The following is a 19,528-nucleotide window of genomic DNA, read 5'->3' as shown; positions in this document are numbered from 1 at the left end:
TGCGGAACTTGGCTCGTGGGTACACAAGGAAGGAGCTTGGAGTGAGCTATGTAAAGGAAAGAGGTTATTGGTGACAGAGAACAAAGTTGTTACAACAAATTTGAGAGGAGCTTGGTTGGTAGGTGCATGCGTGATGCAGGACAAGGAAGTTTAATTATTAATATTTCATCCATTGGTGGCCTCTCACGTGGCGAGTTGCCTGGAGGAATCACATACAATGCTTCCAAGGCAGGCATAAACACATTGACAAAGGGTATTAGTACAACTCTGATTACAAGAATAGACTTTGACATCAGTCCGTTGAACAACCTTGGTTGATAACTGTTTGACGAAATGTCAAACCTTTGAAGTCTTAGTATTTTTTAGTGCTTAAGGAGTCAATAATCCTGTCGGGGATATTTTATTTACTCCACTAGAGTTAAGCTTGTGTCAAGTCTCGTCCAAAAGGATCCAACTTTCATGTTTTGTTAAGTGTGTACCAAACCTCATCCAAATGCATCTACTTCTCATTTATTTTTGTTAATCCAACAAAGAGTCCATCATGATTAGTTAAAAAGGAACTAGTCTCAATGGTCTCATATGTATGTTTTCACTCCATTGAACTTAAGCTTGTACCAGTATTATCCGAAGGGATCCACCTTTCATTTAATATTTTTTAGCACATTAATAATCCTATAAAGTTTCAGCACATAAACAACAACATACAGTTTGCCTCTATCAAAAACAAAAAAAATGTAAAGTTCAGAGTATCAACAGTAAAAGTAAATTCTTGCAACATAGTAATAATAAAAACATAGTGTCTATGCCACACAGGGTGGGTAAGAGTTCTAAAGCCAACTAGGCTTACCAAAAAATTGAAAAAAATCCATAAAACAAAGAACTAATTTCTTCCCAACTGCTTCGACAATAGTGTGGAAGTCCACTCTTCCTTAAGGTAATGGAAGACATCTTTATAGTCTTCACATGTCTTCGGCTTATTCCCAAAGATCTTTTCATGTAGAACATAGAACGTCACCGAATAGGCATGCATCACTTTGATAACAAACTTATTAAAATCTTCAATTCTCCTATTGAAGTTTCTGACCTCTCTTCTCAGCTCCTGAAGTATCATTTCCTTCTTCTCAATCTTATCCTTCATCTTTTCTACCAACCTACTAGGCACCGAGCCACCAGTATCCTTAGCCGCCTCCATAAAAGAAGCATGCACAAAAGAGGGGTTAGGTTTGGGATTTGGGATAGGGTTTTTAATATGAGTCTTAGAGGGGGAGGGAAAGGGGGTATTCTTGATGATTGAGGGAGGGGGGAGTCAAATGACTTACTCGAGGAATGACCAAAAATTTCCCCAACATAATTAGCAACTAAATTATCAGAATCTGACCCTTTTGTTTTTTTCAGGGCTTGCTTACATTTATCCTTAGCAAGTTGATTAGATCTATGGCCCCCAAGGGTTTCAATAATGTCACCCAAATTAACACTATAAAACCCTCGCTTGCAATTTTTAGGGGACCTAGTGAGCTCACTAGATTTTTCACTAGGATCGGATGGGGATGGTTCCATTTTGAGCCTTTTCTTGCCATGTTGGGAAGGGTCAGCATCAAAGGACCTAGGGGGAGTGGCAACATGTGTAACAATGAGATCATTGACCTGCGGGAATAGTGCACGATGAAAATTATACAACCTCAACAGTAATCCTTAGTGCAAAATAACATTGCCCTTGCCTTTTTGGTTAGCTTCTATATTGCTTTCAATGGAATGAAGTAGGTAAAACGGAATGGAAACTAAGACTTTGTGGCACAAATGGTTCAGAAAAGACAAGTGATAAAAGTAGTAAATAGTAAACTTAGCTTCAAGAATGAATTATTTCATTATAATGTGGCAAACATCTTTCTAGACACCTAAGATATCTTCTCTACTGAACCCACCTTGCATCTTGACCAGTTCCTTTAGGGGATTGAAGAATTGCTTTAGGGCATCATAGTCAAACCTCTTACTCTTCTTTTTCCATTTTCTCCCCTCCATGGCTAGGCTCGTGGCCTTCAAAATGACCTCTTCATTTACCTCAAAGGTTAGGCTTCTCACTATAACCTTCCTGTCATTCCAAGACACTAGAAAATGCTTTGGAATAATTTCATTATGCCCACTAGTCATACACTCCATCAACTATAACAAACCTCCTTCAACACACACAAACATAGCCTTCACATCGTTCCTAAAGGCAATGTCAATCTTGCTAGGCTCAATGCGGATCTTGTTGCCACATATGATTTCTAGCTTGAAATACTTGGAGAGATGCAGAAAATAGTTTTGTTGTGAAGGAAAGCAAATGGAATTGAAAAGGACCTTTTTAATTTTGTCGTAACCTTTTTTTTTATTGTCATGATGACAACGATGGGAGTATCGAATAATTAAGAAACCCAACTGGTCGTACACGTGTGAAGCCTTGATTTCACATAAATGCTTTGTATGCAACTTGCCTTTGTAGTTTAAGCCTTTGTTGTAAATATAATTTCCCATAATCTTTTTGTAATGATACAAAATCATTAAAAATTTGTACCTATACTCCTTTGAATCGAACCCAAAATTGCCTTTTCAACTCATAATTAGTAAATGCCAAGTGTCTTTTTAGAAAAATAAAATCTCAAACTAAGGAAAGGGTAACCCTTATTACCCTTAAGTCTCTGCCATGTATCCCACAAAATGGTGTTAACCATGGTTAACTATTCCCATATGTTCCTTCCTCATGATGAGGTTCCTTCTATCTTGTGGAAGTGGATTTACCTCCCTTTAACACCTTAACCCTTCCATTTGTAGCCTAGTGGCAGCCATGGAATTCACAACTGCACTTCCCTCTTTATAAATGTGCCCACATTTGCGGTTCTGAAATCTAAGCAGTTGGGCAGGGACATCATCAAGAATGGTTCTAACTCTCCACCCTGACTAGCCTTCTTGTGGATGGCCTGTTTAATATTTAACTTTAGAATCATCCTCAATTTGAATCTTAGTTATCCTTAAACATAAAGCAATATTAAGATCCCAGAGGAGCGTCATGCCCTCAGCCTAGTTAATTGTGTGCTCTCTAAGAGATCCCACATAGGCATTCATACATTTACCTTCATAATCCCTTATTATGCCTCCACCCGTGTGTTTGTCTCTTCTAACAACCCCATCAAAGTTAAGTTTACACCATCCAGCCAAAGGTGGGGCCCATTTGGTATTAGCTCTGACCACTTTTTTAGTACTATCAATTCTGTTAAACCCCTGGAGAAAGTTCCATTCCCTTGCAATCTCAATATCCGTAAGGGATAGGGGTGAGTCTGGACTTTTCCAACAACTAGCATTCACATTCTGTAACAAAATTGTTAGACCCAAATGTAAAGTAACTTGGGGGGTGCTTTCCTCTTTTCGAAAGATCTTGTTATTTCTCTCTTTCTAGATACACCATCAGATGTGAGGGGAATTAGTTCCCATAGCATACTAATGAAGGGGAGGTTAGAGAGACTAACCAAGCTAAACAATTGTCTAAGATCCACATCCATAGTCCAATTGAGTCTTGTTCAAATGGTTTCACCTTTCATCCTATGTTGCTAATCCAACAAAGAGAAAATCATGATTATATAAAATGCAATTAGCCCATGATAGTCTCATATTTATATTTTCTCTCCTTTGAAGTTAAGCTTTTGTGAAGCCTCATCCAAAGGGATCCTCCTTTCATATATTGTTAAGTTTGTGCCAAGCCTCGTCTGAATATATCCACCTTTCATTCACTATTGCTAATCCAACTAAGAGCCCATCACGAGTACTTAAAATGTAACCAGCCCCTAATGTTCTCATATTTATTATTTCACTTTGTTGAAGTTAAGCATGTACCAAGCTTTATCCACACATAACCACCTTTCCTCTATTGTAACATTAGAAGGAAGGTGAACCTTAACACCCCTTGAATAAAGGGTTTACTATTCTAATCATTATGTTGTTGATAAGTGTAAAATAAAAAAGATGCTTGAATCACTACAAAAGAAGTTTTATGTTTTCTTTTGCATATTTAATAAATTCCAAAGGTGTTTTCCAACAAACCATTTTCTTTAAGCACTATTTCAATCAATACAAATACACTTGAAGAGCATTCCAACAAAGCAAAAAATTATTTCAATCAAATACAAACACATTTGAAGAGCATAGACAAAGTGTCTAGAGACTAAACCACATGTCCCTAGTCCTCTATAATTTTGCACTCACATATTCAAGTCACCACAACCAACTAAGCACAAATACAATCCTCAAATCTTCAACCCAATTTTTAAGCATATAATATAATAAGCTTATACTCTCTTTGTTGCATCTCTCTTTATTACATAAGAAAAAAAAATCGTAAAAACTTATTCATGATTTAATTAGTATATGATATAATTATTATTTTTTAAATTGATAAATTACACTCTATTATCATTATAATTTTCTATTTTGTTAATAAATACATTGAGCCAAATAAAATTTAAACAAAATATTTAAGAAACAATAAAAAAATACTTACCAATTTTTTAAAAATAATTTTACATGTGACCTAAAATTTTATTCTAGTAATTTATAGAATTTACAACATTTTAATATATTAGATTAAGGGAAGAAATGTAAGCCTACTTTTATATTTTCTATAAGATAGTAAACTTGATAAATTTGAGAATTATGACTAATCTTTTATGGTTAATGTAGGTGAAAAGAGACAAAGTTAAGAGTTATGTGTTAGTTGTATCAATATAAATTATATTATTTATACTCTTTTTTGACATGAAGACTTATATAAGAAGAACCCAATGTCTTTAACCCTTATGAAAGTACAAGCGGGAAAAATGGGGCAAGACTAATCCTTGAGGATAATTGCAACCACCACAAAGCCACCATTATCAAGTTTGGACCAATCTTGAGACCTTAATAAGAACAATTGAAAGTCATTGCCAATGAAATAAAAATTACTTATGCAGGAGTGAGTTGATTCTTATAACTTCTAAATACATATTTAAATAATATTACAAATACATTCCATTCCAAACATGTGATCTTTTAAATGAAGGTGGTTTGGTATTACAAAAAATATTGATTCTCTTTTGAACTGTATAAACTAAGAAGAAATGAAGGAGTTGCATGGATACACAAGTTTTTGAAGGCATTGATGTTGGTCAATGAAGATCTTCAGGAGGCCTAGGGGTTGGAATGGAGAACAATTTACTGGAAATTATGAAGATTCAAAGTCTAGAGCCAATTGACATTGAAGAATGGTCCTCAGACTGGGTAGTAGAAGAACCTACTCTTTGGTGGCCAAGGGAAGCGTGGGATTATCATGGGCTCAACAATGAAGATGGACTATCATCTGCTATGGCTTAATTTTGCTCTCTCTGGTGTTTTTCTTTGTTTCAATGGAGTATATATATTTATTTTTGCTTTCATATGCTCACAAAGAATAGATATATGTTTTCAAAATAGTTGTGGAAGAAGGTTGGGTAGAGGCTTTGTTTAGGCCTGATATATATTAAAGTTGTATATGTCAGTATCATATGCATCAGGATAAAATAATTATATCTGAATTTTTGTATAGAATAGATAGTTAGAAGTATAATATTTTAATGAGTATTTGCAAGATTTTACTTCGAACAATTTATGTCTATTATAATTATATTATTTGTTATATATCATCTTAACTTAAACTTGTCATAATAAATTAAACTATAACAAGTACTATCATAATTATTTGATACAATGACTAATAAATCTCTATACTTCAAAATAATAAATAAAAACATAACATATAATAATAAAATAATGGAACAATGTTGTCTTTTGTAAATAATTGTAATTAAAGTAAAGCTATTCAATTCTATAAAGATTCACAATTGATTCTTGATATATTATGAATAGAACTTATTAATAATTTACAAACGGCTTATAACATACACGGAAATTTGCTACCTCCCAAATATTAATTGTCCTAGTAAAAGAGAACCACCTTTTGTGTCTTAATCCTATTTTATTGAGTGTAAAAAACTTAACCCTTGTGATAATGTTCCCCTCCATCTAAACTATTCACATTTTCATTATTTTGAAATAATCCCCTCTAGCTATTATTAAAACATATTATCCCACGAGGAAGTTTGATTAAAAAGCAAGGACACTTGGCTAGCCAAAAAAACAATTATGATTTAAAACAATCTCATATGCACAAAGATACGAATCTATAGGGAATTTAAATATTAATATAAATATGGGCATTTTGTATCTTATTTTAATGTAATAATAAATGTATTGTCTTAGTATTAATGTTAACATGACTGATATTATTTTATTTTATTTTATTTAGTTATTTATACATTCGAATAAATTATGAATGTGATTCTTAAGGAATTGTGATTATAATTTGTTCTTTTAATTTAGAGGTGTTTTCTCATTTTGTTATTATATATTTTTTAATTATTGAAAGGATTTAAAGGAGTTATATTTTGAATATTAATATTAAAATTTGAGGATACATTTCTTAGACTTTTTCACTAGAGAACCAAAATTAAGGAGTTGGAGGACACTAAGATCCTTCTCATGCAACTTGTATAGTTGGTGTCAGTTTTGTGTTGGTGTTGAACTGTGCACTGGCCTGTTTTGTTGTCCCTGTCATTTGTGAGTTTTCTTGGGTTTCCATTGGTCTTTGGGTCTATTTTGGGTTGCTACCTTTCCTTTGGTAGTTGTTTTGTCTGTTGTTTTAAATTACATATCTATCTAGTCCGAGATTGTAAAGGGTTTCGACAGTCCTTCAAAACTTGATTTTGCCTTAGTAAAAAATAAAAAATATGTTTTCTTTATCTAATAGTTGTAACTATAGCAATAATTGTAACTGTAAAAAAACATGAATGTGATTTTGTGTTTTTAGATAATTGTGATTATAGTTTGTTCTTGAATTTAGATATAAAAATATATGTTAATGTATATATTTTAATCATTCAAATTGGTTTAAGAGAGTCATTTTCTATATATTACTCTCAAATTTTGATAAACACATTTTTGGACTTCTTCATTAGAAAGATATAGTTGTATCAATCAAGAACATATGACTCTTAACAGTAAATTTGTAATGGTTTTTCATACCAATTAACTATCATAACCTATTGATAGATCTTAGTAGAGCACCTACCTTCTTCAACTACACCACAACCCAAGTTTGAACTACTAGACAATAATACAAAGGATTGGTCAACCTATGACAAAGGGGAAATGCCTACAAACACCTTCAAGAATTCAATATGACACTTTGCTTTATGTTAACAAGTTATTGTCCTATCCATTGTCTTGATAATGAAAGACGCCCATGAGCTAAAGAAATGTGGGTTGACAAAGAGTACTTCCCACACCAAGTGAAATCCTAGACCAATTAGACATTACCCATGAGATGTACATTTTGTACTACATTTTATCTAAATTTCATGTTTAATCATTAAACTAAACAATATTCATATAGGGTACTAAAAACTAAATGATAATAATACAAAACCTAACATAATTTTTTAAATTTGTTTCCAAGCAACTTAAATTTTTACTTTGACTATCATTATAACTTGCTACTTTTTATCTAAATATTTATGTTGAACCATTACACGAACAATATTTATAATAATACAAACCATTTTCAAATATCTTTACAAATGACTTGAAACTTTACACTATTTACCATACAATTTATAACTTACTGCTCTAAATTCAATATTTGACCATTAAACCAATTAATTGATTCTTATTTCTTTCTTTCTTTTGACTTACTTTTGTTGCCAAGTTGGAGCACATGTGGGGTGAGATGGAACGAGACTAATCCTTGACGATAATCATAGCTGCCCCCTACCCATCATTATCAACTAAGTCCAACCATACCTTGACACCTATATGAGAAGAACCCAAAGTATAAGCCAACGACACCATGCACAAAGTCTAAACCAAAAGACATTTAAATTCAATATTGAAAAATAATGATACAAACCAATTTTTCAACAAAAATCTTCAAAAGTGATATAAAATGTTACATCGATAACTATCAAAATAAAATTTCTCATGATTTATAAAGAGATTTAAGAGGAAACAATACAAACCAAAGTGTCCCCTTAGTAAGATATCCTTCGTCACTAGTCTTTTACCTCTTTCACAATGTCCATACAAAGTATTGCTCATGACATATAACAATAAATTTTTTTTAAAACTAAGCGCATAATAAATTAACTAAAAAGCACCAACTACTCATACATAAATAAACCAATATTGGTATATAGTGATTCACTAATGATATATGTGACATTATTTTGGTGAATGGTTATTGGGACTTAACTAAAAAAGGTTTTTAAAAAATGATCAACTGTGGTACATAAACAATCCACTATTGGTATATAAATGATTCACTATTAGTATATATCACAGTATTTAAGTTAACAACTATGAAAGTCACTATGATAAAATTTAAACGCTTACTAGATTCCAAGACATTTAGGTGAATGGTTATTAGGAGTTAGCTATAAAAGACACCAAGTAGTGATACATGAATGATTCACTATTGATATACAAATGATTCACTATTGATATACATTATTTAAATCACTATTTCAATATTTAGAATCTTTCCCTATTTTCCAAACGTTTACCATTGAGCTAAATAATTATTGGCAGTTAACTTAAAAAAAGATAAAAATAATAATAATAATAATAAAGTGAAATAATTCACTATTACTGTATAAATGATAAATGATTCAGTATTATTGATATATATAACATTATTTAAATTACCATCTTTCCCTACTCTCCAAACTTTTAAATCAAATTTTCAAAATAAACATTGATTAAGCATAGGTGAATAATCACCATTACCCAACACACCAAGTTGGAGGTAGCTTGCCTAACTACCAGAAGACGAGGTGGTGGGCACGTTGAATGGAAGACCCGCGCGTGCTCTTTTCTGCCTCACACAAAGTTTGTTGAGGCAAACGAACGTTAGAGCGCCACGTGGAATCTCAAATTTTCCTCCATACAAACCCATGCGTTCACACCACAAATTCTTTCACATCCCACCTACCCCGTGCGTCCAAACGCCTATATAAACATCCCCAATAGTGTCCCAAGAGCTTGGTAGGGATCACTGCTAGATCTCTCCAAAACACCATTTTTTTTGTTGTTTTTTTTCTCGTTTGGGTGTTGGAAAGAAACATTTTGCCTGTAATGAGCTCAAAAGCATACTAATCTGATCAATCCAGGTAAAACTTTTCTTTAATGGCGGCCTCTAGATGTCTACACACAGGCCCTGCAAAGGTGGCGACCTCATCCCCATGTCGCCAGAGCCACCCTATCTCATGCAAGGCGAGGGATAGCATGAGGTGGCGGTGCTACCAGAGTCGTCCTATGGCGAAGGACGGCTTGAAGTCAAAGGCAGCACCGCCATCAACCTCAAAGAAGGGGGTGGTGGAGCGGCTGGAGCGAATCTTCCGGCATTCGGAAGATTCCTTTCAGCCGCGAGCACCGGATTCAGTGACACGGAGCGGAAAGCCGGTCCGCATCGCCTACCAGGGTGAGTGGGGATCCTACTGCCATGAGGCGGCAGTGCGCGCTTTCGAGCGCTGCGATGCCGTCCCTTGTGGCAGCGGAATGGCAGCGGCTTTCGAGGCAATCGAAAGTGGCGCTGCCGATCGGGCCGTTGTGCCAGTGGAGAATTCACTGGACGGCGTAATTGACCGAAATTTGGATCTGTTACTTCGCCATCCCAGGGTTCAGATCGTCGGCGAGGTGCTCCTGCCGATAAATCACTGCCTTTTGGGGGTAAATGGGATGGAATTGCGGAGAATTGTGAGTCATCCTCAGGCGCTGGATCATTGCCAGGGGCGGCTCCGCCGGCTGGGCGTGGAAATCGAGGCGGTAGAAAATCCGGCTACGGCGGCGCGATTTGTAGCGGAGAACGGGGTTTCCGATACGGCCGTCATCGGGAGTGTGATCGCCGGCCGTGAATTTGGTCTGAGGGTTTTGGAGGAAAACATGCAGGATGATTCGTCCAATACGACGAGGTTTTTCTTGCTGGGAAGGTCGAAAGTCGGGGTTTCTTCCAAGACTACCGTGGCTTTTTCTCTGGAAGGCGGGGCCGCCGATCTTTACAAGGCGCTTTCGATCTTTGCGCTGAAGGGGATTAGGGTTTGCAGTATTCAGAGCCGGCCGAGGAAGGAGAATCCGCTGACGATTGTCGATGGCGGGGACGGGGCGAGTTTTAAGTATTTTGGATACGTTTTCTTTGTGGATTTAGAGGGATCTGATACGGATCCGGCCGTGGAGGACGCCATGGATGACCTCAAGGGAATTGCTCAGTTTGTTAGGGTTCTGGGAAGCTATGGCAGCCATTCGTAGTTCTTGGTCAGGAAAGCTAGGGTTTCAGAAATCTTGGTTTGGAAAGCTAGGGTTTCAGAAATCTTGGATTGGAGTCTGGTTCTCATAGCCAGGGTATGAAATATCTTGGCTTGTAGAGCTAGGGCTTGAAAGATCTCGGTTGGGAAAACTAGGGTTTGAAAATTTTTGGCGCAAAAGCTAGGGTTTGTAAAGCTTGGTTTTTTTGGGGAGAAATTCATGTGTGTGATGATGATTTTGTGTACATAGATGGTGTCTGTGATTTCTGTACAGGTGTCTGATGATGTGTGAATACGCCTCTGTACCAGTAGTTGTTTGATTATTTTTTCCCGATCTTTTGTTTTTGTAGTTTCGATCCTTCACAGAAACTTGCAGCCCTCGGTCTGTTTGATCTGTATTTGGTTACAACAATGGGCCCTAACGTTACGTCTGTACAATGTAAACAGACCAAGATCATTATAAATACAATTTTTTTTTAATGTGACAAGGATTTGGATAAGTTTGTAATTTTAGAGTTTATCAAATTAATTATGTTGAGAGACGTCACAATTTGTTAAGGGTAGCTTCTTATTGGGGAAGATATTTGATTGTTAATTGCTTGAGAGATTGTAATTTCACTGTTTAATAGTTTTATTGTTAATGGTAGCTCTTATTCCTTCCTGCCAAGGAATCAAATATGACATTAACACTAATCAACCAAAAAGATTATATAAGATTATATATGAGATTTCAAATGTTTCTATTTTTAATATTTAATTATTTTATAAATCATATTTTTCATCTATTCTATTCTATTACACCATGCTATTTTTAGTGGGGGAGAAAATTAATTTTCTTCAACATAAAATACAAATATTTTCTAAGAACTTAATCTTGAATGTATTAAAACTTTATTTTTTGATAAGATTTTATTTTTTCAATCATTTTATCTTTCACCTCACACAATATGTCTAATCAATATTAATTATCACAATCTATTAAATATTTTTAATTTCTTAGTTTAAATATATTTATTATTAGTTTTACATTGATTTTTTTTAACTATTTGATATAACTTGTTAAATCAAATAGTTTTTTTTTGTGATAATTAATAATGAAAAAATCAAATCTATATATATGTGTGTGTGTGTCTTTTTTAATATAATTTCAATATGTTATATCTTTGCATTTGAATTTCTAATTTTTTTTTAAATTTTGTTTTTTAATAAAAGTAGTTAAATTATTACTATTATTTTATTTTTATAAAAATAAATTAAATAATATTATTTTTTAATTATATTTTATAATAGTGTTTGTAATACGTATAATTGATAAGTGTTACAATTTATAAATTATATCATTTATTATTATTAATATTTTTTATTTAAACAATTTATCATTTAGATTAAATACATTTAAAACTTAAATATATATTTTAATATTAAATTAATAATTATATTTTATATTAAAAAATATACTAAAGAAATAACCACAAAAAAGAAATAATTCAATTCTAAAAGACATATAAATTATTATTATGTTTTTATAAACAATGTATTAAAATTAAATAGTTATATTTTATTTCTTATTTATTACATCATATTTATTCATCAAAATCAAATTTATATGTATTACATCTATTTATTATTTACAAATGTACATATTAAATTATATAGATATTTTTCATAATTAAAAATTACTTGATTTTATGAAATTTTTATAAATACAAAACATTAAATAGTAAACCTTCTCTAATTGTGTAAAATTAAACAATTAGTTTTATTTATAAAATATTTTTATATTTCAATATATTTCATTTTTTCTTATAGAAATGTGAATTTTAATATAAAAATTAAATTCTTAGTTTCATCAATTAAAATATAATATATATTTTTTTTTTATTGTAATCATAATTTTATTTTGACTATTTGTTTTATTAAGAAAAATAATTATATTTAATTCTCTCTCACACACACACAATTTATGTTGTTATCACTCTATCTTACTATTTTATCTCTCTTCCTCTTCCTCCTCTATATTATCTATCCTTTTTTTTCCTCAGCATATATGTTTATGTTGTTATTATTGTATACTGCTATTTATATCTATCTATATCTCTATCCCAGTTTTTGTCTAGTGCTAATAATTAAAAATAGTGTGAGTTCCATTTGATAATCAAGATGAGAATAATACATAGTTGGGGGAGTTATTCCAACTACTTATGGTTCTCTAGTAGCATGCATGGTATGCTTAAACATATAATGTGATACTCCAAATACTTCACCACTTCTTCAAGTTCTATAATTTAACTTGTCAATGTAGAAGGTGCAGATTTGTCTAAAGCATATGTATTGCTTGTAGTATGATATTAAGCACTTAGTGTCATATTGGGGACTTTGGCCTCTTATTCTTGGGCTTAAATGCCCAAAGATATAACAATATAGCACCAGAATTTAACAACAAAATATGAGCCATCCTATCAAATTACAAGTGTATTTCTAGGATGAGAATTTAACAACAAAATATGACTAATTCTATCAGATCACTAGTGCATTTCTAGGCAAAAATTAATGCATTCACAATGTTAATTTAGATTCTCACTCATCTACACTTCTACAACCATTATGCGTTAGGTAGGAACTAAGACACATTGCGTCTCTTGTTAGATTGTAATTTCATTGTTTAATAGTTTTATTGTTAATGGTAGCTCTTATTGGGGGCTACTTTGTAATTAGTTTGAAAGGTAACTCAAAAGGAGTTGGCTAAGTTCAGAAGATAAAGAAATAAAAAAATTAAATTTTTATTTTTTTTGTTTACGAGTTTATGAATTTTGGTCAATGGTGTAGCTTGTAGGTTTATATTCTAATAATTGTCATAAAGGTGTATACTCTAATTAGCTTGATAGAGCATCACTTAGATTTTGAGAAAGAGATCAATACAAAAAATAGAGAGGCCCTACAATATTCTTCTTTAGGGTTTGTTTGATAATTAAATAAACAAATTAATTAGGGGCATCTTCTAATTATTTTGTAAAGTAGCATATTACTTGGTATACCAATATTGTTGCATATTTTCTTGCAGTCTCTTGTTCTGCAATCTCCAACTTTCCCACTTCTTTTGCTTTTCAATTTTGTGATGTCTGAAGCAGGGGAGGATTTGTCCTCCCCCACAAGTTCTTATGGCCATGTGCCACTAGGGCCATCCTTGGCCTTGATGCTGGCTAAGGTTGACAATGGACTGTCTCTTATCTTGTCGGAGGAAGGTGAGACATAAACTATGAGTCCTGAAATTAATGGCCCATTGAAACCCACAAAAAATGATTAGAAATCTGTGTTGGTGGGGGCTCCTAAGAACATACTTGAATCAGTCTTGGTCAATATTACCACCATAGATGCAAGGACTAAGATAAGGCTCCCTATCTCAATGGTGGACATAACCATGGCAGATCTATGTCCTGCTGTGGTGGGTAAATTCCTAAACTTTTGACCTTCGATTGAGATGGTCAAGAAATGGGCTATGGGGCAATGAAAATTGAAATGCAATGTTTCCACCTCTGCTATGGTGGGTAGCCTTTTCCTCTTTAGGTTTACAACTATTGAGGACCTATCTAAGATCCTTGCGGGGTCATGGTTATATAGAAAGCACCCCCAAAATCTAGCTAAATGGAAGCCAGGGTTTGACCCGACCACAGATCTGTTGCGCATGGCTCCTGTTTGGATTAGCTTGCATGGTCTTCCATTTTAATATTGGGTTGAGCAGATATATGGTTGCATTGGGGACTCATTTGAGAATTTCATTGTTGTGGATGGTGTCACTCTGTCCAAATCTAGGTTGGTGTTCGCTAGATTTTGCATTAATGCGGCTATAAACAAAACCCTTCCCACCTTTGTCATCCTAAAGCCAAGGTTTGGGAAGCATATACAAGCACTTGTTTATGAAAATGCATCCATGTTTTGCCAAAACTGCAGAACTAGGGGTCGCACTACGGATACCTGTAAGCCAACAAAACAAAAAGCTTAAGAAAAAATATCCTCATTTGGCGTTGTTAATACAACTAAAGGAGAATGTTCTAAAACTAGTGAGTCCCAATGTGTGGTTGTTACCAATAGCTCGAAAGGAGAAAATTTAAAAGTGATTGTGGAGATACAAGATGGCCCATTGGGAGAAGGGATCCAACAAACCCTTGTAGAGAAGGAAACAATGTTTTTTGATCTCGACCATTTGGTGGTTGAGGTTAGGCAACCAAAGGATTCCCTTGAGAAGGATTTAGATAACCAACAGGTGTTGGTAGAAGTGGGAAGAACCATAGTTTCAATTTTCTTGCCCAATGTGATTGAGGAAACCCAAATGAAAGAAGGTACTCTTGATGAGATCCTTGGGGTCCTAGTTGAAGCTACTGATCATACACTCGATGATCTGGTGATGACAACGATCTCTCTATGTCTTTATCTCTCAACCCCCCAAGGTGGGGTTGATCGATGATCTTTGGTTGTAGATGGAGGAAAGTGGATGTTGAAACTGATGAGGAGGAAGGGGAGTGGAAAATGCGGGAAAAAAAAAAGACTAAAGACAAAAAGGTTGAAAAGCTAGATGTGGGTGGAAGACTATGCAAGAGGAAGACCTAAAGAAAGGGTCAAGCGTCAAGGGAGATTGTTGTTGGAAGGCAACTCACCTTAGACACCCATCGTAGAGGTAATAAACAATCTTCCTCTCCTAGAATATAAGAGGGCTTAAGAGCCCTAAAAAGCAATTTTCTATTAAACAGTACATTGTTAAGCACAAGGTGGATATCCTTATGATCCAAAAAGTTAAAATGACTTTTTGTAACTTCTCCAAAATTGTTAATAACCTTTGGTTGGAGGCCATGTTCTTTTACTCAAAATATAATGGTGCCTTAGGGGGTATAACTACTCTCTAGAACCCGTCTAGACTCAAGGGTTCTCTCATTTACTTTTCCCTAAACTACCTTTTGGCCTCTTTTGTAAAATATCAGAACCATTGGCAACTTTTCAATGTGTATGCCCCTAACATTAGGGCTGGCAAAAAATCCCTATGGGAGGAATTACAAAATTATTTACAGTCCTTCCCCTCTAACAATAACTTGTTCGGAGGGGACTTCAACTCCCTTCTTTTCCCTTCCGAGAAGATTGGGGGTCTTTTTGACTATAGTGATGGGATGGGGGACTTGTGAGTTTCATAAATAGTACCAACTTGGTGGATAGCACTCTCACTGGCAATCCCTTTACGTGGACTAATAATTGAAAAGGAGCTCATTTGATCCAGGTCAGATTGGATAGATTCCTTGCTTCCTCTTCTTGGGTGGTTGTTAATGACTCCCTCTTGAAGTTGTTGCCCCTACTTCTATTTGATCACAACCCATTGATATTTGGATGGAAGGATTCCCCACCGCGTGGTCATCCCCCATTCATATATGAAATCATGTGGAGCGTCCACCCGTCCTTTAGGGAAGATGATTGAAAGATGGTTGAACACCCCCCATAATGGGCACTACTATGTTTAGAGTCTCTTCTAAGTTGGATCTAATTAAAATTGAGGTTAAAGGCTGGAGTAAGCTAAATTTTAGAGACATCTTTGTTACCAAGACAAGTCTTGTTAGATCACTTTCCCACCTTTAGGCCCAACTGGCTAAAGGCAACATCCCGCTGGATATTGAACACAAGGGAGAAAGTGCATAGAGGAGTGGAAGCAACTGTTGGGTTGGGAAGAAAATTTTTGGAAGCAATGTTTGAGGGTTCTGTGGCTAAGGGAAGGTGATAAGAATACTACCTTATTCCACAGGTATGCCACAAATCATAAAAGAAGAAATATTATTGATACCCTTCAAAATGAAAGGGGAAAAACTTGTAATGATAAGTTGCTTTTTGGGGGCTTGGCTACCAACTCTTTCAAATCCTCCTTTTCCCTTAAAGACACTGACACAAGCAAGTACCACAACCAACTTCTGCAAAACATCCCTGGAGTGCTTACCACTGAAGACAATCAACACCTTCTAGAAAGGGTTTCGGATGAAGAAGTTAGGGTAGTTGTGTTCTCCATGAATGTTTACATTTCCTCAGGCCCAGAGGACTTCCCCCCAACCTTCTACCAAGAATTTTGGGACATTATGGGGTTGGATGTGTCCAGAGTAGCTAGGAGCTTCTTCAGGAACTACTAAAATGTTATGACAACACAATAAAACCTTTATTGTGTTGATCCCTAAACATTGTACCACTGTTAACATTAATGATTACAAGCCTATAAGCCTATGTACCACATTCTACAAAATTCTCTTGGATTAGGTTGTAATTTTGTAGTTTATGAATTTAATTATTTTCAAAGGAAGGGTAGCTTCTTTTTGGCGAAGACATTTGATTGTTAATTACTTTGGGAGATAATGTAATTTGTTAAGGGTAGTCTTAAATTAAAGAATAAACTTCATTGTTTAATATTTTCATTAGTTCCTACCGTAGGTATGAAACTATAGCATTCAATGCACTTTTACTTTTTAATTTGTTTGTCCAATTAGAACACTTTATTATTCAATTACTTTTTGAGCTATAAAGTTTTCGTATTTATTGTACTTAAAATAATTCAACATAATATATTTATTGACAATTTGAGTGGTCATTTTGTGCTACAGTAGGGAGTGCAACTTTTCCCTTTATTTGTTTGTCCAATCAAAACAATTTATTATTCAATTACTTTTTGCAACTATAAAATTTTCATCTATATTATATTTGAAAGAACTAACAATTCATAAAAATATATTTACCTTTATTTGTTTGTCTAATGAAAACAATTTATTATTCAATTTTTTTTGTAACTATAAAGTTTTCATCTATATTATATTTGAAATAATTCATAAAAATATATTTATTCACAAATTGACTTCTTGTTTTGTAGGGCTTTTAATTATTTATACACAAAATGCAACATATTATTTTCAAGACTTTATACATTTTATTATTGCATAAAACTCATATTATTTTCTTCTATCGGCAGGAACTAGATGCTTTGCGTCCTTGTTGATAATGGTAACTCTTATTGGGGACTACTTTGTAATAAGTTTTAAAGGTAATACAAAAGAAAGAAAGAAAATAGTCAAACTTTTTTTTTTCTTTTTTTTTACGAGTTTTTGAATTTTGGTCAATGGTGCAATTAGGTGTATATTCTAATTAGCTTGATAGAGCATCATTTCGATTTTGGTTAATTGAATAACATGAAAAAGTTTATGGGCAACACAAATTGTTAGAGTATCCTCAAAATAGAGAAGCCCCACAATTGATAAGGGGTAGTTTATAGTTGGAGAATAAATTTGATTTTGTGATAATCTTCACTGGACTAGCCTAATGTTTCTAAGAAAGTGCGGGGGCTAAATGTGATGGTTTGATAGTCTTATTTAGGTTTTGTTTGAAAAAAAAGAAAAAAAGAAAAAGAGCATAGTATGGAACATAAATGCTAGGGTATACTTTGAAATATGCAAATCAAATTTAATATTACAAGTGTAATAATTTTAATAACAACTATATCATTGTTGTAAATACAAATGAACAACAATCACATTTAGTTTAGACATCAAAATGAAATTGATTGATAGTATAAACTTAGAGTTCAATGACATTCAATATAAGTATCTTAGTTATGCATCCATTTTAATAAAAATGATCACTAGCCTACATAAATTGTATATAATTGTGGAAGTATGTCATATATTTTCTCATTAAGTAAAATGTTCGACTTGGTTGTTTGGAAATTGATAATATGGAGAGACAAATAAGTACAAATCATATGAGCTTCTAATTGAAGGGGGAGAGTGGAGTTAGAAATGACATAAATAATCTTCACTTCCAAAAAAAATAACACTCTTCTTGTAAGTGTGGGATGTGTAATGCCCCACTCAGGAACCCAAGATAAATAACCTAACATGATTCAATGTTTACTAAACTATTTTCTTTTTAGTCAAATAATATTTAATAATTCTCAATATTGTATGATTAACTCAAATATTATAATTAAATCATTTACCAAATAAATCACATAGCCGACACCACATAAAAACAACATTACAAAAACAGACCAAAACTCAAAATTAAACAACACAAACAAAGATAAACTCATGAGTTTAAAAAGGGTGGAAAGTCAGATACATGTCCTCCTTCTCAACACAAGTAATTAGGCTATGGTTTTGATTGGACTTGGACATTATCTCACCATTCTTACCATTGAGTTATTGCAATTGGGCATGCTCATTCCGACAATTTAGGGAAGTCAATGCCCGGTACCTGCAAATCGGTATAAAAGACTAGCATTTACATGTGCATATATATATAAGCTAAACAAAAAATGGTTGGGAGTGGTATATTGTGTAGATCTTGACTAGAAGATGACTATGACTCCCTCCCTCAACCATATCAAGCAAGTCAAACATAAATGTGAAACAAACACACACACCATACACATGCAAGTATGAGGTAAGTATAATAGTAAATGATAAATATATTTAATATCATACTCTAACATGAACATCTCATCATCATGAGGACATAATAAACATATTTCTAAGATGCAACCTATGATAGTTCATCATAAAAATAATTTCATTAACTAATTAAGAGCAATTAAAGCATCATCACTGCAACTATGAAATTGTTGCAACTTGGCATAATCAATTACTCAACATATCAAAGTATTGCATTTCAAATATCAAATAAGGGCTAACACATCTGTAGAAGAGTCATATAGAACTTTAACAACTAAGTCTACCATGATAGCGAAGGAGAGGTATTACAGGATATAATATCAAAAGAGGCAGAATTGTAGTCTACAATTATTTTTGAACACTACATAAGGGAATAAAGTAGGCAATAAGGTGAATAAAAAGTGTCATTAATTATGAGCATGCACTCAAAATTGAAAAGCACATTTTATAGATTACATATTGACACAAAAAAGGCAAGTAGGAATAAGAGAAACAAATTTAAACCAATCACCAATAGGTAGCTTCACATGTAGGACTCTCTATATTAAGAGTTGGGATTGAATGTGTGCTTTAGACTTCCAAATTTGATAGTTGAGTTTGTTCCATTTAGACTAGAGAAATGAAATGTGCAAATGCCACTTCCTCTTGAGACAAGATAAGTTGGTCATAGGG

General features: G+C 33.6%; 1 pseudogene across 1 annotated transcript; it reads left to right on the top strand.

Annotated features, from left to right (window-relative positions):
• The first annotated feature begins 9,128 nt into the window (after positions 1-9,128).
• Positions 9,129-10,885, top strand: LOC149551047 (arogenate dehydratase/prephenate dehydratase 1, chloroplastic pseudogene; annotated as a pseudogene). The gene has a single exon (XR_016352659.1). The product of XR_016352659.1 is annotated as an arogenate dehydratase/prephenate dehydratase 1, chloroplastic pseudogene (transcript).
• Positions 10,886-19,528: the final 8,643 nt, after the last annotated feature.

Source organism: Cupressus sempervirens, chromosome 6, assembly GCF_028749045.1.
Source record: "Cupressus sempervirens isolate cs-2001-9-10 chromosome 6, ASM2874904v1, whole genome shotgun sequence".
NCBI lineage: Eukaryota > Viridiplantae > Streptophyta > Pinopsida > Cupressales > Cupressaceae > Cupressus > Cupressus sempervirens.
This window is presented reverse-complemented; position numbering and strand designations above follow the sequence as displayed.